The 23,708-nt window shown below is 37.8% G+C and overlaps 1 protein-coding gene across 1 annotated transcript in view; it reads right to left on the reverse strand.

The window, feature by feature from the left end:
• The window catches only part of LOC133664342 (dehydrogenase/reductase SDR family member on chromosome X-like), a 214,172-nt gene that overhangs the window by 175,833 nt on the left and 14,631 nt on the right, over positions 1-23,708 (reverse strand). The gene's annotated exons all lie outside the window — the stretch shown is intronic.

The following is a 23,708-nucleotide window of genomic DNA, read 5'->3' on the forward strand; positions in this document are numbered from 1 at the left end:
GTCAGGGATGTAAAAAAACAAAACAACAAAAAAAAACTCCACGTTTTCTTGTAATACGGGGTTGTTTGAGCCTGCCGCTTCCGCCAGAGAGAGAGAGAGAGGGCGAGTGAGTGAGTAAGTGAGAGGAGAGAGAGCCAACTGCGCCCCTGAGCCGGAGACGTGACAGTGGAGGAACTTGAACCTGTGAGTTATGTTATTGTGGTCTAGTCGCCGTCCACTTATTCAGCATCTAATATGGGTAATATTGCAGTGTACAAAATACAAAATAAAACACCGGGTTAATTTTCAAAATAAAATGCACTGTGTTTACGGCGGATCACATTTCTCTCACAGTAGAGGTTTAGATATAAAGTTTATTGTGACTTTGCTATTACCGTGTGGGTTAACAAAATAATAATAATAATAATGATAATAATGATAATAATAACAATAATAAGAATAATAATAATGATAATAATAATAATAATTGTTATTATTATTATTAATAATAATAATAATAATTTCAGCATTCTGGGGATATAAGATGTAGGTTATCTGTTTTCGGAATATTACCATCTGTATTTAAACTTGATTCATGTTGATTATGCCTGCAGCACAATGCCAAAAAAAGAAAGGATACAGAAAAGGAAAGAGAAGGAGCGCCAGGAAGCAGCTAAGGGTAGCAGACCTCTTAATGCATGGCTAAAATTGATGATTTCACAGCATTTCATGGAAGCCCTGCATTTACATTGAGGAGCATATTTGGGTATGGGTGGCCTCCATCCTACAGCCCTCTACTGGCCCCTGGTCCATATTTTTGGCCCTGTATTGCGTTTCAGTTGTTTAGTCTGAGCATTAAGTGAGAAAGACCATAAGTTACAACTTGATGGTGTTTTCATCAAGTTAAGGGAAGAAGGACAGATTTTCACGTTTAAGTTTTTTCCATTTGGGTATTTATTTTTGTATTTTTTTTCAAAGTTCATGTTGCACTGTTCGATGTTCAATATTAAAGTGCTTATCTTTAACAATAAATAGCCTTATAATAAACCAGTGTTTTGTTGCTTTTCATGTCTTCCAAGCCTATGATAACGCGAATTAACTCATTATGACCATAAGTTGTTGACACAAAAGAAATGGCAATCACTTTTACCTAGAAAGGACACACAGCTAAGTAGTTAGCTTCCTATTAGCAAATTTAATTTTACATTAATTTCCATATTGTGTAAAGGACCAAAAAAAAATGTCCTGCCCTTTTCTGACTTTGAGCCCCTGCCCCTCTATAATCATGTGCACGTCCCTGCACACACAGTCTCCATACACACATAGTCTACATACACACACATAGTCTACATACACACACAGTCTCCATACACACACATAGTCTACATACACACACATAGTCTCCATACACACACATAGTCTACATACACACACATAGTCTACATACACACACATAGTCTCCATACACACACATAGTCTACATACACACACATAGTCTACATACACACACATAGTCTACATACACACACATAGTCTCCATACACACACATAGTCTACATACACACACATAGTCTACATACACACACAGTCTCCATACACACACATAGTCTACATACACACACATAGTCTCCATACACACACATAGTCTACATACACACACATAGTCTACATACACACACAGTCTCCATACACACATAGTCTCCATACACACATAGTCTACATACACACACATAGTCTACATACACACACAGTCTCCATACACACACATAGTCTACATACATACATAGTCTACATACACACACATAGTCTACATACACACACATAGTCTACATACACACACAGTCTCCATACACACATAGTCTACATACACACACATAGTCTACATACACACATAGTCTCCATACACACATAGTCTACATACACACACATAGTCTACATACACACACAGTCTCCATACACACATAGTCTCCATACACACATAGTCTCCATACACACACATAGTCTACATACACACACAGTCTCCATACACACATAGTCTCCATACACACACATAGTCTCCATACACACACATAGTCTCCATACACACACATAGTCTACATACACACACAGTCTCCATACACACATAGTCTCCATACACACACATAGTCTCCATACACACACATAGTCTACATACACACACAGTCTCCATACACACATAGTCTCCATACACACACATAGTCTACATACACACACATAGTCTACATACACACTCAGTCTCCATACACACACAGTCTCCATACACACACATAGTCTACATACACACACAGTCTCCATACACACATAGTCTCCATACACACACATAGTCTACATACACACACAGTCTCCATACACACATAGTCTCCATACACACACTCAGTCTCCATACACACATAGTCTCCATACACACACTCAGTCTCCATACACACACATGGTCTCCATACACACACATAGTCTCCATACACACACATAGTCTCCATACACACACAGTCTCCATACACACATAGTCTCCATACACACACTCAGTCTCCATACACACACTCAGTCTCCATACACACACATAGTCTCCATACACACACATGGTCTCCATACACACTCACACAGTGGGGGGACATACACAAATAGGACATGGCAGGAGGGTGTGTGTGATGTAAATAATATGTGACCTGCATCAAAATAGCTCCAACAAAGAACCCACTTTTACATGACAACCACTAGCTGGCTGCAAAACACAACTTGTCTCTGTTTTTTTTTTAATCTGGGCTGACGTTGGCACCACCAGATATGACTGTGTGTGTGTGTGTTTATGTGTGTGTGTGTGCGTGTGTGTGTGTGTGTGTGTGTGTGTGTGTGTGTGTTTGTTTATGTGTGTGTGTGTGTGTGTGTGTGTTATATGGGAATAGGACTTCTTTGGACATCACAACCAATATATTTACATTTCTTTGCGCTTGGCAGAGGTAATAACTACCGTTTTTTTCTGGACTATAGAGCGCACACCCAATAATTTTCTATATATTAGCCGCACTGGACTATAAGCCGCAGATAGATACGTTATGAAATGAGTTATTTACACAGAAATATTCTGTAAATATTTATTTACATACCTTAATTGTTTCCAAATGGTGTCTGTAACAGGGCAGTAAAACGGATGATCAAACAAAACAGAAGTCATTGTCATGGACCCACTAGCTGCACAAGCTAACTCTCCAATCAGCTAAACCAGGGGTGCTCATTACGTCGATCGCGAGCTACCAGTCGATCGCCAGCCAGGCATTAAAAAAATTGTCCTAAAAATGAGCGATCATAAATCTTCACTATGACGTCACTTTCGTCACTTGATTGACACTCACGGCACCTCGAGGGTCTTCTGAGATGACGCTGGCTGCTGCCAGCTCATTACTAAGACCAAATTACGGACAGGAAGGCGAGAAACACTTTTTATTTCAACACACTCTGGCGCCGTACCTGTCGTCAAAACTCCCAAGACCAACTGCACAGTTGCACAATAAAAGCTCTGCTTCATCCTGCCTGCGCTAACAAAATAAGAGTCTCAGAAAGCTGGCGTGCACAAGCTAGCAAGCTACGGAGTTTGCCGCCAATGTATTTCTTGTAAAGTGTATACAAAGGAGTATGGAAGCTGGACAAATAAGATGCCAAAAACCAACCACTTTCATGTGGTATTGGACAGAAAGGAGGACTTTTTTTCTCCTCCATTTGAAAATGCGGACGTTATCAGCACCACTGTCTGATTCCAATTAACGCAAGTCATCAGAATCAGCTAATACACCAACTTATATTCTTGTCTTCATGAAAGAAAGGAATCTATATGTGTTAAACATGCTTGTATTATCATTAAACACATTTAACTTATTAACAATATTAACTACATGTGTTAAATATGCTTGTATTATCTTTAAACACCTTTAACTTGTTAACAATATTAAGTATTTGTGTTAAACATGCTTGTATTATCTTTAAACGCCTTTAACTTGTTAACAATATTAACTATATGTGTTAAACATGCTTGTATTATATTTAAACACCTTTAACTTGTTAACAATATTAATTATATGTGTTAAACATGCTTGTATTATCTTTAAACACCTTTAACTTGTTAATAATATTAACTATTTGTGTTAAACATGCTTGTTTTATCATTAAACACCTTTAACTTGTTAACAATATTAACTACATGTGTTAAACATGTTTGTATTATCTTTAAACACCTTTAACTTGTTAACAATATTAACTATATGTGTTAAACATGCTTGTATTATCTTTAACCACCTTTAACTTATTAACAATATTAACTATTTGTGTTAAACATGCTTGTATTATCATTAAACACCTTTAACTTGTTAACAATATTAACTATATGTGTTAAACATGCTTGTATTATCTTTAACCACCTTTAACTTATTAACAATATTAACTATTTGTGTTAAACATGCTTGTATTATCTTTAAACACCTTTAACTTGTTAACATTATTAATTATATGTGTTAAACATGCTTGTATTATCTTTAAACACCTTTAACTTGTTAAAAATATTAACTATTTGTGTTAAACATGCTTGTATTATCATTAAACACCTTTAACTTGTTAACAATATTAACTATATGTGTTAAACATGCTTGTATTATCTTTAAACACCTTTAACTTGTTAACAATATTAACTATATGCGTTAAAAATGCTTGTATTATCTTTAACCACCTTTAACTTGTTAACAATATTAACTACATGTGTTAAACATGCTTGTATTATCTTTAAACGTCTTTAACTATCGGAGGGTTGCTGGTTACTGGGGTTCAATCCCCACCTTCTACCATCCTAGTCACGTCCGTTGTGTCCTTGGGCAAGACACTTCACCCTTGCTCCTGATGGGTGGTGGTTAGCGCCTTGCATGGCAGCTCCCGCCATCAGTGTGTGAATGTGTGTGTGAATGGGTGAATGTGGAAATACTGTCAAAGCGCTTTGAGTACCTTGAAGGTATAAAAGCGCTATACAAGTATAACCCATTTATCATTTATCATTTATAACAATATTAACTACTTGTGTTAAACATGCTTGTATTATCATTAAACACCTCTAACTTGTTAACAATATTAACTACATGTGTTAAACATGCTTGCATTATCTTTAAATATATGTGGACCCAACTTAAACAAGTTGAAAAACGTATTCGGGTGTTACCATTTAGTGGTCAATTGTATGGAATATGTACTTCACTGTGCAATCTACTAATAAAAGTTTCAATCAATCAATCAAACACCTTTAACTTGTTAACAATATTAACTATATGTGTTAAACATGCTTGTATTATCTTTAAACACCTTTAACTTATTAACAATATTAACTATATGTGTTAAACATGCTTGTATTATCATTAAACACCTTTAACTTGTTAACAATATTAACTATATGTGTTAAACATGCTTGTATTATCATTAAACACCTTTAACTTGTTAACAATATTAACTATATGTGTTAAACATGCTTGCATTATCTTTAAACACCTTTAAATTGTTAACAATATTAACTACATGTGTTAAACATGCTTGTATTATCTTTAAACACCTTTAACTTGTTAACAATATTAACTACTTGTGTTAAACATGCTTGTATTATCATTAAACACCTCTAACTTGTTAACAATATTAACTACATGTGTTAAACATGCTTGCATTATCTTTAAATATATGTGGACCCAACTTAAACAAGTTGAAAAACGTATTCGGGTGTTACCATTTAGTGGTCAATTGTATGGAATATGTACTTCACTGTGCAATCTACTAATAAAAGTTTCAATCAATCAATCAAACACCTTTAACTTGTTAACAATATTAACTATATGTGTTAAACATGCTTGTATTATCTTTAAACACCTTTAACTTATTAACAATATTAACTATATGTGTTAAACATGCTTGTATTATCATTAAACACCTTTAACTTGTTAACAATATTAACTATATGTGTTAAACATGCTTGTATTATCATTAAACACCTTTAACTTGTTAACAATATTAACTATATGTGTTAAACATGCTTGCATTATCTTTAAACACCTTTAAATTGTTAACAATATTAACTACATGTGTTAAACATGCTTGTATTATCTTTAAACACCTTTAACTTGTTAACAATATTAACTACTTGTGTTAAACATGCTTGTATTATCATTAAACACCTCTAACTTGTTAACAATATTAACTACATGTGTTAAACATGCTTGCATTATCTTTAAATATATGTGGACCCAACTTAAACAAGTTGAAAAACGTATTCGGGTGTTACCATTTAGTGGTCAATTGTATGGAATATGTACTTCACTGTGCAATCTACTAATAAAAGTTTCAATCAATCAATCAAACACCTTTAACTTGTTAACAATATTAACTATATGTGTTAAACATGCTTGTATTATCTTTAAACACCTTTAATTTATTAACAATATTAACTATATGTGTTAAACATGCTTGTATTATCATTAAACACCTTTAACTTGTTAACAATATCAACTATATGTGTTAAACATGCTTGTATTATCTTTAAACACCTTTAACTTATTAACAATATTAACTATATGTGTTAAACATGCTTGTATTATCTTTAAACACCTTTAACTTGTTAACAATATTAACTATATGTGTTAAACATGCTTGTATTATCTTTAAACACCTTTAACTTGTTAACAATATTAACTATATGTGTTAAACATGCTTGTATTATCATTAAACACCTTTAACTTGTTAACAATATTAACTATATGTGCTAACCATGCTTGTATTATTATTAAACACCTTTAACTTATTAGCAATATTAATTATATGTGTTAAACATGCTTGTATTATCTTTAAACACCTTTACCTTGTTAACAAAAACATATCTTTCATAAGTAAATATAAATTATATATATGAATGAGGTAGATCCCCACGACTTGATCAATTGAAAAGTAGCTCGCCTGCAGAAAAAGTGTGGGCACCCCTGAGCTAAACAGACTCAATAACTCCATGGTGAAAGAATGCCATTGTAAGTGTCTTTGCACGTGTTTAATGAAAACTATTTTCATTATGGCCGTCAGTGAAGACCAATCCATAAAATAGCCGCACCGTTTTATAAGCCGCAGGATGCAAAGGGCAGGAAAAACGGTATTTACGGTATGACTAAGGCATACCGTAGATATTCTCCATACACACATCGTCTCCATACACACACATTGTCTCCATACACATACATAGTCTCCATACACACACATAGTCTCCATACACACATAGTCTCCATACACACATAGTCTCCATACACACACATAGTCTCCATACACATACATAGTCTCCATACACACACATAGTCTCCATACACACACATAGTCTCCATACACACATAGTCTCCATACACACACATAGTCTCCATACACACATAGTCTCCATACACACACATAGTCTCCATACACACACATAGTCTCCATACACACATAGTCTCCATACACACACATAGTCTCCATACACACACATAGTCTCCATACACACACATAGTCTCCATACATGCACATAGTCTCCATACACACACATAGTCTCCTTACACACATAGTCTCCATACACACACATAGTCTCCATACACACACATAGTCTCCTTACACACAGTCTCCATACACACATGTAGTCTCCATACACACATGTAGTCTCCATACACACATAGTCTCCATACAAATGGTCTCCATACACACATGTAGTCTCCATACACACACATAGTCTCCATACACACAGTCTCCATACACACATAGTCTCCATACACACATAGTCTCCATACACACACATAGTCTCCATACACACATGTAGTCTCCATACACACATAGTCTCCATACACATGGTCTCCATACACACATGTAGTCTCCATACACACACATAGTCTCCATACACACACATAGTCTCCATACACACAGTCTCCATACACACACATAGTCTCCATACACACATAGTCTCCATACACATGGTCTCCATACACACACGTAGTCTCCATACACACACATAGTCTCCAAACACACATAGTCTCCATACACACACATAGTCTCCATACACACACATAGTCTCCATACATGCACATAGTCTCCATACACACACATAGTCTCCATATACACACATAGTCTCCTTACACACATAGTCTCCATACACACACATAGTCTCCATACACACACATAGTCTCCTTACACACAGTCTCCATACACACATGTAGTCTCCATACACACATGTAGTCTCCATACACACATAGTCTCCATACAAAGGGTCTCCATACACACATGTAGTCTCCATACACACACATAGTCTCCATACACACACATAGTCTCCATACACACAGTCTCCATACACACATAGTCTCCATACACACATAGTCTCCATACACACACATAGTCTCCATACACACATGTAGTCTCCATACACACATAGTCTCCATACACATGGTCTCCATACACACATGTAGTCTCCATACACACACATAGTCTCCATACACACACATAGTCTCCATACACACAGTCTCCATACACACATAGTCTCCATACACACATAGTCTCCATACACACACATAGTCTCCATACACACACGTAGTCTCCATACACACACATAGTCTCCAAACACACATAGTCTCCATACACACACATAGTCTCCATACACACAGTCTCCATACACACATAGTCTCCATACACATGGTCTCCATACACACACATAGTCTCCTTACACACACATAGTCTCCATACACACATAGTCTCCATACACACACATAGTCTCCTTACACACACATAGTCTCCATACACACATAGTCTCCATACACACACATAGTCTCCTTACACACACATAGTCTCCTTACACACACATAGTCTCCATACACACATAGTCTCCATACACACACATAGTCTCCTTACACACATAGTCTCCATACACACATAGTCTCCTTACACACACATAGTCTCCTTACACACATAGTCTCCATACACACATAGTCTCCTTACACACACATAGTCTCCATACACACATAGTCTCCATACACACACATAGTCTCCTTACACACATAGTCTCCATACACACATAGTCTCCTTACACACACATAGTCTCCATACACACATAGTCTCCATACACACACATAGTCTCCATACACACACATAGTCTCCTTACACACACATAGTCTCCATACACACACATAGTCTCCATACACACATAGTCTCCATACACACACATAGTCTCCATACACACACATAGTCTCCATACACACACTTTGGGTGTGTATGAAGCCGCAGGGTGCAAAGCGCAGGAAAAACGGTATTCACGTTACGCCTTAGTCATACCGTAAATTCAGCTGTGATAGGCTCCAATGATGACGAGCAGGAGAGAAAATGGGTGATGGTTCGGTAACAGAACAACACGCAAAACGGGATGCCGACGCAAAGCGGCTTTTGGCGTGATGCCATGTTGCAGAGAAGGCAAGCGATGTGCAGGCAGAAGGTGATTTAATGAGGTGCCGGGGAGAAGAAACACAAGACAGGTGGAGCGAGAACTAAGAAAGCAACAAAAGACTAAAGCAAACTTGTGTAGTGAAGCAATTTTCTTCTTAAGAAACAATGTAAATATGATTAATTGGTTCCCGCCTGGACAAAAGTGCATATTTTAGTGAATGAGTGTACAGTTTAAAGTGATACACAGTAATGTGTATCGATCATAACAAGGAAGTGATGGGTCAACTGTCTCTTTCAAAACAAGGCAAAACAACAACAAGGACAAGTTGAACTGTCCTGTATGCGCTGCTCTGTCAACGTGCACACACACAGAAGTCCCTCTGGTGCCCTCACAAACGATCAAAAATTCTTAACTTTAACAATGTTGCTACGATAATAGACGTTTAAAAAGTCAAATCCACTTACGTTAACGACGTAAAGAAAGAAAATGAAAAGGCCTTAAAAGACACAATGTTAAAGTATGAAAGAAATATCGTATTTTTTCCATTTTTGTATTGTGCAGCCCTTTGAGACACTGTACAGGTGTGCAGTATGATACAGGTGTGCAGTATGATACAGGTGTGCAGTATGGTGCAAATGTACAGTATGGTGCAGGTGTACTGTATGGTGCTAATGTACAGTATGGTGCAGGTGTACAGTATAGTGCAGGTGTACTGTATGCTGCAGGTGTACAGTATAGTGCAAGTGTACAGTATAGTGCAGGTGTACTGTATGGTACAGGTGTACAGTATAGTGCAAGTGTACAGTATGCTGCAGGTGTACAGTATAGTGCAAGTGTACAGTATAGTGCAGGTGTACTGTATGGTACAGGTGTACAGTATAGTGCAGGTGTACAGTATAGTGCAGGTGTACTGTATGATGCAGGTGTACAGTATAGTGCAAGTGTACAGTATAGTGCAGGTGTACTGTATGGTACAGGTGTACAGTATAGTGCAGGTGTACAGTATAGTGCAGGTGTACTGTATGCTGCAGGTGTACAGTATAGTGCAAGTGTACAGTATGGTGCAAATGTACAGTATGATGCAAGTGTACAGTATGGTGCAGGTGTACTGTATGGTGCAAGTGTACAGTATGGTGCAGGTGTACAGTATAGTGCAGGTGTACTGTATGGTGCAGGTGTACTGTATGGTGCAAGTGTACAGTATGGTGCAGGTGTACAGTATAGTGCAGGTGTACTGTATGGTGCAGGTGTACAGTATGGTGCAAGTGTACAGTATGGTGCAAATATACAGTATGATGCAAGTGTACAGTATGGTGCAGGTGTACAGTATGGTGCAGGTGTATATTATGGTGCAAGTGTACAGTATAGTGCAGGTATGCAGTATAGTGCAGGTGTACTGTATGGTGCAGGTGTACAGTATGGTACAAGTGTACAGTATGGTGCAAATGTACAGTATGGTGCAGGTGTACAGTATGGTACAGGTGTATATTATGGTGCAAGTGTACAGTATGGTACAGGTGTACAGTATGGTGCAGGTGTAGAGTATGGTGCAGGTGTACAGTATGGTACAAGTGTACAGTATGGTGCAAATGTACAGTATGGTGCAGGTGTACAGTATGGTGCAGGTGTATATTATGGTGCAAGTGTACAGTATAGTGCAGGTATACAGTATAGTGCAGGTGTACTGTATGGTGCAGGTGTACAGTATGGTACAAGTGTACAGTATGGTGCAAATGTACAGTATGGTGCAGGTGTACAGTATGGTACAGGTGTATATTATGGTGCAAGTGTACAGTATGGTACAGGTGTACAGTATGGTGCAGGTGTAGAGTATGGTGCAGGTGTACAGTATGGTACAGGTGTACAGTATGGTACAAGTGTACAGTATGGTGCAAATGTACAGTATGGTGCAGGTGTACAGTATGGTACAGGTGTATATTATGGTGCAAGTGTACAGTATGGTGCAGGTGTAGAGTATGGTACAGGTGTACAGTATGGTGCAGGTGTAGAGTATGGTGCAGGTGTACAGTATGGTACAGGTGCACATTATGTTGTAATGACTCTCCTCCACCCAGTGGTTGTCAGCTGTCCAATCAGTGGTGTTGCTGGAGGAAGAATGATAAGTTCATGTATTCACTGAACTATCTTTCTCAATATGCAATATAATAACTGGCCACAAGATTAGGTACACCTGCACAATCTAATGAGAGAATTCCTGCATGTTTATGGACAATATGTATGCCTTTTTATTGGCACCGTCATCATTAAGCAGGCAATATTTGGGTAATGTGGTGCAACATCATGTATTTAATACCCGTGTAAAAAATATATTTTTGGTCCAGAATATTTTTGCTTTATTCCTTATTGAAATATTTCTTGCCACCGTATGTTGTATATTTATTTAAATACAATTTTTAAATCATGTTATCATCCATTATTAAACCCAAAATTAATATTTATTTTACTCGTTCAATGTCTACTACTTGTATTTAACATTCTTTTCTACTGTAACCCAATAACATGATTTTATTTTTTACTGAGATTCAAAGATAGTCAATTTTTTTCAAACAACCTTTTTCATTTATTAATTTCTTCTGTTATTATTTGCATTAGCGTCTGTGTGTTCTCTTCTGAACAAAACAGTCACATCTTAGTCTGTGAATAGTACTAATTTTAAGTTCTCCGTAACTTTACAGATGCCATTTATATAGAGATTAAATACAAACCCCATTTCCATATGAGTTGGGAAATTGGGTTAGATGTAAATATAAACGGAATACAATGATTTGCAAATCATTTTATGCTACAAAGACAACATATTTGATGTTCAAACTGATAAAAAAAAAAGTTTTTGCAAATAATCATTCACTTTAGAATTTGATGCCAGCAACACGTGACAAAGAAGTTGGGAAAGGTGGCAATAAATACTGATAAAGTTGAGGAATGCTCATCAAACACTTATTTGGAACATCCCACAGGTGAACAGGCTAATTGGGAACAGGTGGGTGCCATGATTGGGTATAAAAGTAGATTCCATGAAATGCTCAGTCGTTCACAAACAAGGATGGGGCGAGGGTCACCACTTTGTCAACAAATGCGTGAGCAAATTGTTGAACAGTTTAAGAAAAACCTTTCTCAACCAGCTATTGCAAGGAATTTAGGGATTTCACCATCTACGGTCCGTAATATCATCAAAGGGTTCAGAGAATCTGGAGAAATCACTGCACGTAAGCAGCTAAGCCCGTGACCTTCCATCCCTCAGGCTGTACTGCATCAACAAGCGAAATCAGTGTGTAAAGGATATCACCACATGGGCTCAGGATCACTTCAGAAACCCAGTGTCAGTAACTACAGTTGGTCGCCACATCTGTAAGTGCAAGTTAAAACTCTTCTATGCAAGGCGAAAACCGTTTATCAACAACACCCAGAAACGCCGTCGGCTTCGCTGGGCCTGAGCTCATCTAAGATGGACTGATACAAAGTGGAAAAGTGTTCTGTGGTCTGACGAGTCCACATTTCAAATTGTTTTTGAAAACTGTGGACGTCGTGTCCTCCGGACCAAAGAGGAAAAGAACCATCCGGACTGTTATAGGCGCAAAGTGTAAAAGGCAGCATCTGTGATGGTATGGGGGTGTATTAGTGCCCAAGACATGGGTAACTTACACATCTGTGAAGGCACCATTAATGCTGAAAGGTACATACAGCTTTTGGAGCAACATATGTTGCCATCCAAGCAACGTTACCATGGACGCCCCTGCTTATTTCAGCAAGACAATGCCAAGCCACGTGTTACATCAACGTGGCTTCATAGTAAAAGAGTGCGGGTACTAGACTGGCCTGCCTGTAGTCCAGACCTGTCTCCCATTGAAAATGTGTGGTGCATTATGAAGCCTAAAATAGCACAAGGGAGACCCCCGGACTGTTGAACAACTTAAGCTGTACATCAAGCAAGAATGGGAAAGAATTCCACCTGAGAAGCTTCAAAAATGTGTCTCCTCAGTTCCCAAACCTTTACTGAGTGTTGTTAAAAGGAAAGGCCATGTAACACAGTGGTGAACATGCCCTTTCCCAACTACTTTGGCACGTGTTGCAGCCATGAAATTCTAAGTTAATTATTATTTGCCAAATAAGTTTGAACATCAAATATCTTGTCTTTGTAGCATATTCAACTGAATATGGGTTAAAAAGGATTCGCAAATCATTGTATTCAGTTTATATTTACATCTAACACAATTTCCCAACTCATATGGAAACGGGGTTTGTAATATTTTTTTTTTTTTTTAAATAATAAAATAGAATAAAATATATTTATTTATATTTGTTTGTATATAAATATTATTTAATCTCTTTCTCTCTCCCTATATATATATATATATATATATATATATATATATATATATATATATATATATATATATTAAATACATATATATATATATATATATATATATATATATATATAGATTAAATACATATATATATATATATATATATATATATACATATATATATATGTATATATATATATATATTTAATCTATATATATATATATATATATATATATATATATATATATATATATATATATATATATATATATATATATATATATATATATATATATATGTATACAGTATATATATATATTATATATTTTTTTGTATATATTTATAGCATCTGTATAGCATTTTTGTATATATAAATAGTATCTGTAGGTATATATATATATTTTTATTTTTATTTTTAATTTTTATTATTATTATTTTTTTAAAGCTATTATATAATTGTTGTCCCAGTATTGATCCTTGGTGTATGCCGCACAGTGTGGCATTCAATGTCTTAAAAGGGACACATTTCCTCTCCAAACAAAATTTTGCCGGAGGCCACAACACACCTTTTTCATATTGACCTCCCTAAAAAAAAAAAAAAAAAAAAAGTATTTCCCAGATTACCCAGAATGCCTGTTTTTCCGGGACATTTTGCCCATTGAAAATGAACAAGCCATTTTGCGAACTTGCACAATTGCCACATTTCTCACCCGATTCGAACCGTTCCACAAACTCCACTCGCCTTGGACAATCAAGCTACAAGATCCCAAAAATTCCCAGAATTCCCGGTTTTCCAAAGCCCTATTTTCACTTCTTCCTGGAAAGTTTTCACAGTCCACATTTTTTTAACCAATTCCAAGCATTCAAAACGTTCCTCTTAGTTGGGACAACAAATGCTATTTTTTTTAATTTTTTGGTACAAATTCCCGTTTTTCACGAAATTCCCAGGATTACGAAATACACATTCTCAATTCAGACTGTAACTACGGCAACATTTTTCTACCGATTCAAACAATTCCAACTGCAACCCACTCGTATCTTGTGCTTGTATCAAAATGTTCAAAAATACGTGTGAGATGGATTGTGTGTTCATGCACGCAAGTAGTGCGTGTGTGTGTGTGTGTGTGTGTGTGTGTGTGTGTGTGTGTGTGTGTGTGTGTGTGTGTGTGTGTGTGTGTGTGTGTGTGTGTGTGTGTGTGTGTGTGTGTGTGTGTGTGTGTGTGTGTGCACTTGTGTTTCCTCACTTCTTCTACAGGACGTTTCATGAGATCAGGAAGCAGGGGGAGGGACAGTCTGTCATTAACTTACACACACACACACACACACACACACACACACACACACACACACACACACACACACACACACACACACACACACACACGCGCTACAGTGTCTGTATAAAAGCTGTTGTTGGTGGCGTCGTAGTGAGAAGGCTCCCCTGCTCCCCGTCTCGGACGGCAGGCTTGCATGCACACACCGAGCCTTCAAGGTGTGTTACGCTCTGATTCCTTGGCATCCAGCCTCTCACCGGCCCCTCCGTTTAACCCCGTCATCCAGTGGCACAAACACACACACACAGGAGACACACGCGCTGTTGTGGGTGTGTGTGACTCAGAGGAAACCAAACGAGGTACGAGGCCCACTCGCATGACTGCTGGCACGATGGGAGGTGTGAATTGTCATCCAATGTCCTTAAAGGAGGATTTTGTTGATGTTGGGCAAGACGGTGGAACAGGGGTTAGTGCGTGTGCCTCACAATAATAGAGTCCTGGCTTCGATCCCAGTGCTCGGGGTCTTTTTGTGTGGAGTTTGCATGTTCTCCCCGTGACTGCGTGGGTTCCCTCCGGGTACTACGGCTTCCTGCCACCTCCAAAGACATGCACCTGGGGATAGGCCCCTCCCACCTTTAAAACATGCACCTGGGGTTAGGCCCCACCCACCTCCAAAGACATGCACCTGAGGTTAGGCCCCACCAACCTCCAAAGACGTGCACCTGGTGATAGGCCCCTCCCACCTCCAAAGACGTGCACCTGGGGATAGGCCCCTCCCACCTCCAAAGACATGCACCTGGTGATAGGCCCCTCCCACCTCCAAAGACATGCACCTGGTGATAGGCCCCTCCCACCTCCAAAGACATGCACCTGGGAATAGGCCTCTCCCACCTCCAAAGACATGCACCTGGGGATAGGCCCCTCCCACCTCCAAAGACATGCACCTGGGGATAGGCCCCTCCCACCTTTAAAACATGCACCTGGGGTTAGGCCCCACCAACCTCCAAAGACGTGCACCTGGTGATAGGCCCCTCCCACCTCCAAAGATATGCACCTGGGAATAGGCCCCTCCCACCTCCAAAGACGTGCACCTGGGGATAGGCCCCTCCCACCTCCAAAGACATGCACCTGGGGATAGGCCTCTCCCACCTCCAAAGACGTGCGCCTGGGGATAGGCCCCTCCCACCTCCAAAGACATGCACCTGGGGATAGGCCCCTCCCACCTCCAAAGACATGCACCTGGGAATAGGCCCCTCCTACCTCCAAAGACATGCACCTGGGAATAGGCCTCTCCCACCTCCAAAGACATGCACCTGGGAATAGGCCCCTCCCACCTCCAAAGACATGCACCTGAGGTTAGGCCCCTCCCACCTCCAAAGACATGCACCTGGGAATAGGCCCCTCCCACCTCCAAAGACATGCACCTGGGAATAGGCCCCTCCCACCTCCAAAGACATGCACCTGGGGATAGGCCCCTCCCACCTCCAAAGATGTGCACCTGGGAATAGGCCCCTCCCACCTCCAAATGAGTGTCAATGTTGTCTATCTCTGTTGGCCCTGCCATGAGGTGGACACTTGTCCAGGGTCTACCCCGCCTTCCTCGTCCAGGGCGTACCCAGCTTTCTGCCCGAGTGCAGCTGAGATACTCTCCATCCCCCTCCCCTCGCAACCCTGAAGGGAACAAGCGGTAGAAAATGGATGGAAAGATGGAACTATTGGAATCCGTGACAGAATAACCCAGTCAACAAGTGACCTTGTGGGGAGGTACAGTGCGACGGAGATCAAGGGGTATGAGAGGAGCCTTTCTGAGGCCATGGAGGCGAGGAGCTGGAGACAACATACGTGGGGAGCTGATGGCCGTCTGGTTCCCGTGGACTTTGTTCGACCCAACAACACAGCCACACCATCGTCTCATGCTCGTCGTCTTGGCCACACTCAGCCAGACTATGGAAATCCCATAGCTCAACTTGCCTCCATTTTCAAGGCCTGGGCTGCGAGCCAATACAACGCTGTCACCACGTCACCGGCTCTCCAGTGCACGCACACGGCGGCCGCACACCCACGTGGTGGCGCCGGCTGCATGGACTCGCTCCCTCTGGCTAAAGGCGCCAACCAAGCGGCCACACATTGACCCCTGCGCCAGGACCAGCATTCCAACCTCCCCCCGGTTCCTGCACCCTGGCGGCGTGGTCTCCTACCGGCAGGAATTCTCTCTCATGTCTGGTAGAATGTTGCGTTTCAAACTTCTTCAACACCAGACGTACTGTAAGTTCTAAAAAGTTGATGAGGCTGGGGAAGCCTCTAAAATATAATTGAGAGAACCTCTGTTGGGAGAAAAACAACCTCGAGGTTAATCTGGCAGGAAACACATTTGCATTGAAGGTGATTAAGACGTCTTATTATAATGAAGAGTTTCCCCACAGGAAGTGGCTGCGGGATATTCTGCGTCACGTCTGTCTTGAAGGGACAAACTGGCAGGTAAGAACTGAATCATAGATCCACTAGGGGTGTACGGTATACCGGTACTAGTAGAGTATCAAGGTACCTATGAATCAAAAACGGTACTAAACTGGGTTTGAAAAGTACCGCTTCCCGGGCATCGTGACATTGCTGGTTTTACGAGCAGAGGAGCATGTTCGGCAGCGCGCACACACAGAGTACTTACAAGCAGACACAGTGTGTAGACAGAAAAGGGAGAACGGGCGCATTTTGGTGTAAAAATTAAAGATAAAGGTGAAGTTATAACACTGAAACACCCTCAGGAAGAGGTGCTGCAGTGTTTTAGCTACTTCCAAATCACTAATCCTGGCCTCCATGGCGACAAATAAAGTAAGTTTCTTACAAGTAGCATTATCACTGGAGGACGGGGAATAGCTAAGCATGCTTCACTACACACCGTATGAGGATACAATAACTCACCGGCGTCACTGCTAACAAAAGCTAACGCACCTGAATGTAAACAAATCCCATGTGTGGATCTACACCTGACATCCACTGTAAGGATACCAAGTACTAGTCGATACTACTATGATTACATCGATTAAAAATGTATATTATGTTTATAAAGTCATGAAATACACATGAGGACTTTGAATATAACCAATGTATGATCCTGTAACTACTTGGTATCGGATCGATACCTAAATGTGTGGTATCATCCAAAACTAATGTAAAGTATCAAAGAAGAGAAGAATAAGTGATTATTACATTTGAACAAAAGTGTACATAGAACATGTTGAAAGAGAAAATAAGCAGATTTTAACAGTAAATGAACAAGTAGATTAATAATCATTTTTTACAGTTTGTCCCTCATAATGTGTACAAAATAATAGGTGTATAAATGACACAATATGTTACTGCATACGTCAGCAGACTAATTAGGAGTCTTTGTTTGTTTACTTACTACTAAAAGACAAGTTGTCTAGTATGTTCACTATTTTATTTAAGGACTAAATGACAATAATAAACATAAGTTTCATGTACACTAAGATTTTTTGTTCAAATAAAGCCAATAATGACATTTTTGTGGTCCCCTTTATTTAGAAAAGTATCAAAATACCCTAGATTCCAGTCTTCGATTGTTTCTGTTTCCCCGCATGGACTGCTGCCTGGCTGGAGGGCTGTGGGATGTGATGTGTGGACGCCGAGTGGTGTTTCCCTCTCACCAGGCTGTGAAGTGCTAATAATGTAAGCAGTTTGGCCCGCAGGGATTCCATCTTGCTGAGTGTATCGCATGGCCGTCCCTTAGGAAGCACACACTGGGGAGTGGGAAGGAAGGAGGAAAGGAAGTGTTTGCTGTGAGAAAAGCTTGTGTGTGTGTGTGTGTGTGTGTGTGTGTGTGTGTGTGTGTGTGTGTGTGTGTGTGTGTGTGTGTGTGTGTGTGTGTGTGTGTGTGTGTGTGTGTGTGTGTGTGTGTGTGTGTGTGTGTGTGTGTGTGTGTGTGTGTGTGTGTGTGTTCTTGTATTTCTACCCTTCTTGAGACATGAAGAATGAAAAGTATCTTCCATATGAGGAGGTGTGAACAAGTGAGGGAATAAATCATGGTCCCAATAACATTGCATCTAATAGAGAATGTCTCATTTGCACCCGAAATCTATCAAAATGAGGGTGGTCCTAAAAAAAAAAGATTTTTCAAATTGACTGTGTGTCAACATATGAAATAACAAGTGTGTGTAAGAAAATGAAATGGCCCTTTGGCCAAAATTTTCTTTTAAAATAAATAAATATGTATATAGAGACATACTGTAATAACTTGAAGTAAATAATGAAGATTAAAAAAACAATTACAAACAAAAAATTTAAAATAAATAAAATGAACTAAAGGCAGTCTTTTTCTCACAATGTGTCGACTTTTTTCTTATAAAATTGGGAAGAATTTCTCATATTCTTTCTGCTTCTGTAATATTGCGATGTTTTCTCGTAAAATTACTACTTTTTTTAATGTAAAATTATTACTTTTTAATGCAAAATGGTGACATTTGTCGTATAAAATTCTGACTTGTAACACAATATTGCCAATTGTATTTGTTGTTCTTGTAAAATAGTGAATTTTTTTACTTTTGTCATCATTTTGCCAAGTAGAATTCCGTTTGGTATTATAATATTGCCATCATTTTAAAGTTTTCTTATAAAATTGTGACTTTTGTCGAGTAAAATTATGACTCTTTTCATGAAATTGCCAAAATTTTAAGCTTTTCTGGTAAAATTGTGACTGTTATTGAGCAAAATCACAACTTTTATCATAATATTACACAAATGTTCAGTTTTTATTGTCAAATTTTGACTCGCGTTGAGTAAAATGACGACTTTTATTATAATACTGCCAAAATTATATGTTTTTCTTGTGAAATTGTGACCTTTTTATTGTGAAACTCCAACTCATTTTTCACAAAGAGCTGTTTTATATTTGCATAGTATGTATATATTATTAATGTTGTAAATACTAATCTTTATATATCTAGAAAGGCTGGTCCTAAAGAGGGAGGCATTTTTCGGAGGTCTCAAGAAGGTAAGAAATACAAAAGTGTGTGTGTGTGTGTGTGTGTGTGTGTGTGTGTGTGTCTGTGTGTGTGTGTTCTTGTATTTATACCCTTCTTGAGACATGAAGAAGGAAAAGTATCTTCCATATGAGGAGGTGTGAACAAGTGAGTGAATAAATCATGGTCCCAATAACATTGCATCTAATAGAATGTCTCATTTGCACCCGAAATCTATCAAAATGAGGGTGGTCCTAAAAAAGTGGGATTTTTCAAATTGACTGTGTGTCAACATATGAAATAACAAGTGTGTGTAAGACATTGAAATGGCCCTTTGGCCAAAGTGTATTTTAAAAAAAATCAAATAAATAAATATGTATATAGAGACATACTGTAATAACTTGAAGTAAATAATGAAGATTAAAAAAACAATTGCAAACAAAAAATTTAAAATAAATAAAATGAACTAAAGGCAGTCTTTTTCTCACAATGCGTCGACTTTTTTCTTATAAAATTGGGAAGAATTTCTCATATTCTCTCTGCTTCTGTAATATTGCGATATTTTCTCATAAAATTATTATTTTTTTAAATGTAAAATTATTACTTTTTAATGCAAAATGGTGACATTTGTCGTATAAAATTCTGACTTGTATAACGGTGTCGCCAATTTTTTTGTAGGTCTTGTAAAATACTGAATTTTTTTTACTTTTGTCATCATTTTGCCAAGTAGAATTCCGTTTGTTATTATAATATTGCCAACATTTTAAAGTTTTCTTGTAAAATTGTGACTTTTGTCGAGTAAAATTATGACTCTTTTCATGAAATTGCCAAAAGTTGAAGCTTTTCTGGTAAAATTGTGACTGTTATTGAGCAAAATCACAACTTTTATCATAATATTGCACAAATGTTCCGTTTTTATTGTCAAATTTTGACTCGCGTTGAGTAAAATGACGACTTTTATTATAATACTGCCAAAAGTCCAAGTTTTTCTTGTGAAATTGTGACCTTTTTCTTGTCTTGTCTCCAACTAATTTTTCACAATGAGCTGTTTTATATTTGCATAGTATGTATATATTATTAATGTTGTAAATACTCATCTTTATATTTCTAGAAAGGCTGGTCCTAAAGAGGTAGGCATTTTTCGGAGGTCTCAAGAAGGTAAGAAATACAAGAGTGTGTGTGTGTGTGTGTGTGTGTGTGTGTGTGTGTGTGTGTGTGTGTGTGTTCTTGTATTTCTACCCTTCTTGAGACATGAAGAAGGAAAAGTATCTTCCATATGAGGAGGTGTGAAGAAGTGATGACATAAATCATGGTCCCAATAACATTGCATCTAATAGAGAATGTCTCATTTGCACCCCCTGCTGGTGACATCTATCAAAATGAGGGTGGTCCCAAAAAGGAGGGATTTTTCTAATTCACTGTGTGTCGCTTTTAAAAGTGCTCCCCCTCTGGTCAACATATGAAATAACAAGTGTGTGTAAGAAATTGAAATGCGCCCCCTTTGGCCAAAATGTATTTAAAAAAATGAAATAAATATGTATATAGAGACATACTGTAATAATTTGTAGTAAATAATGTAGATTAAAAAAACAATTACAAACAAAATATTTAAAATAAAAAAATGAACTAAAAGCAGTCTTTTTCTCACAATGTGTCGACCTATTTCTTATAAAATTGGGAACAATTTCTCATATTTGCTCGTAAAATTGTTACTTTTTTTATGTAAAATGATTACTTTTTAATGCAAAATGGTGACATTTGTCATATACAATTCTGACTTATCACAATATTGCCCATTTTTTTGTTGTTCTTGTAAAATAGTGACAATTATTGAGTAAAATGATGACTTTTGTCATAATTTTGCCAAGTAGAATTCCGTTTGTTATTAATACTGCCAAAATTTTAAAGTTTTCTTATAAAATTGTGACTTTTGTCGAGTAAAATTACGACTCTTTTCATGAAATTGCCAAAAGTTGAAGCTTTCCTGGTAAAATTGTGACTGTTATTGAGCAAAATCACAACTTTTATCATAATATTGCACAAATGTTCAGTTTTTATTGTCAAATTTTGACTCGTGTTGAGTAAAATGACGACTTTTATTATAATACTGCCAAAATTCTACGTTTTTCTTGTGAAATTGTGACCTTTTTCTTGTGAAACTCTAACTCATTTTTCACAAAGAGCTGTTTTATATTTGCATAGTATGTATATATTATTAATGTTGTAAATACTAATCTTTATATATCTAGAAAGGCTGGTCCTAAAGAGGGAGGCATTTTTCGGAGGTCTCAAGAAGGTAAGAAATACAAAAGTGTATGTGTGTGTATGTGTGTGTGTGTGTGTCTGTGTGTGTGTGTGTTCTTGTATTGCTACCCTTCTTGAGACATGAAGAAGGAAAAGTATCTTCCATATGAGGAGGTGTGAACAAGTGATGACATCAATCATGGTCCCAATAACATTGCATCTAATAGAGAATGTCTCATTTGCACCCGAAATCTATCAAAATGAGGGTGGTCCTAAAAAGGTGGGATTTTTCAAATTGACTGTGTGTCAACATATGAAATAACAAGTGTGTGTAAGAAATTGAAATGGCCCTTTGGCCAAAGTGTATTTTTAAAAAAATCAAATAAATAAATATGTATATAGAGACATACTGTAATAACTTGAAGTAAATAATGAAAATTAAAAAAAAAATTGCAAACAAAAAATTTAAAATAAATAAAATGAACTAAAGGCAGTCTTTTTCTCACAATGCGTCGACTTTTTTCTTATAAAATTGGGAAGAATTTCTCATATTCTCTCTGCTTCTGTAATATTGCGATATATTTTTTTGTAAAATTATTACTTTTTTTTATGTAAAATTATTACTTTATAATGCAAAATGGTGACATTTGTCGTATAAAATTCTGACTTGTAACACAATATTGCCAATTGTATTTGTTGTTCTTGTAAAATAGTGAATTTTTTTACTTTTGTCATAATTTTGCCAAGTAGAATTCCGTTTGTTATTATAATATTACCGACATTTTAAAGTTTTCTTGTAAAATTGTGACTTTTGTCGAGTAAAATTATGACTCTTTTCATGAAATTGCCAAAAGTTGAAGCTTTCCTGGTAAAATTGCGACTGTTATTGAGCAAAATCCCAACTTTTATCATAATATTGCACAAATGTTCAGTTTTTATTGTCAAATTTTGACTCGGGTTGAGTAAAATGACGACTTTTATTATAATACTGCCAAAATTCTATGTTTTTCTTGTGAAATTGTGACCTTTTTCTTGTGAAACTCCAACTCATTTTTCACAAAGAGCTGTTTTATATTTGCATAGTATGTATATATTATTAATGTTGTAAATACTAATCTTTATATATCTAGAAAGGCTGGTCCTAAAGAGGCAGGCATTTTTCGGAGGTCTCAAGAAGGTAAGAAATACAAAAGTGTGTGTGTGTGTGTGTGTGTGTGTGTGTGTGTGTGTGTGTGTGTGTGTGTGTGTGTGTGTGTGTGTGTGTGTGTGTGTGTGTGTGTGTGTGTGTGTGTGTGCGTGTGTGTGTGTGTGTGTGTGTGTGTGTGTGTGTGTGTGTGTGTGTGTGTGTGTGTGTGTGTGTGTGTGTGTGTGTGTGTGTGTGTGTGTTGGAGCTCGGACACAGCCGACATGTCACCTCAGCTCCACTGGCATCAAGCTAAACTG

The sequence above is a fragment of the Entelurus aequoreus genome, linkage group LG14 (genome assembly GCF_033978785.1).
Source record: "Entelurus aequoreus isolate RoL-2023_Sb linkage group LG14, RoL_Eaeq_v1.1, whole genome shotgun sequence".
Lineage (NCBI taxonomy): Eukaryota > Metazoa > Chordata > Actinopteri > Syngnathiformes > Syngnathidae > Entelurus > Entelurus aequoreus.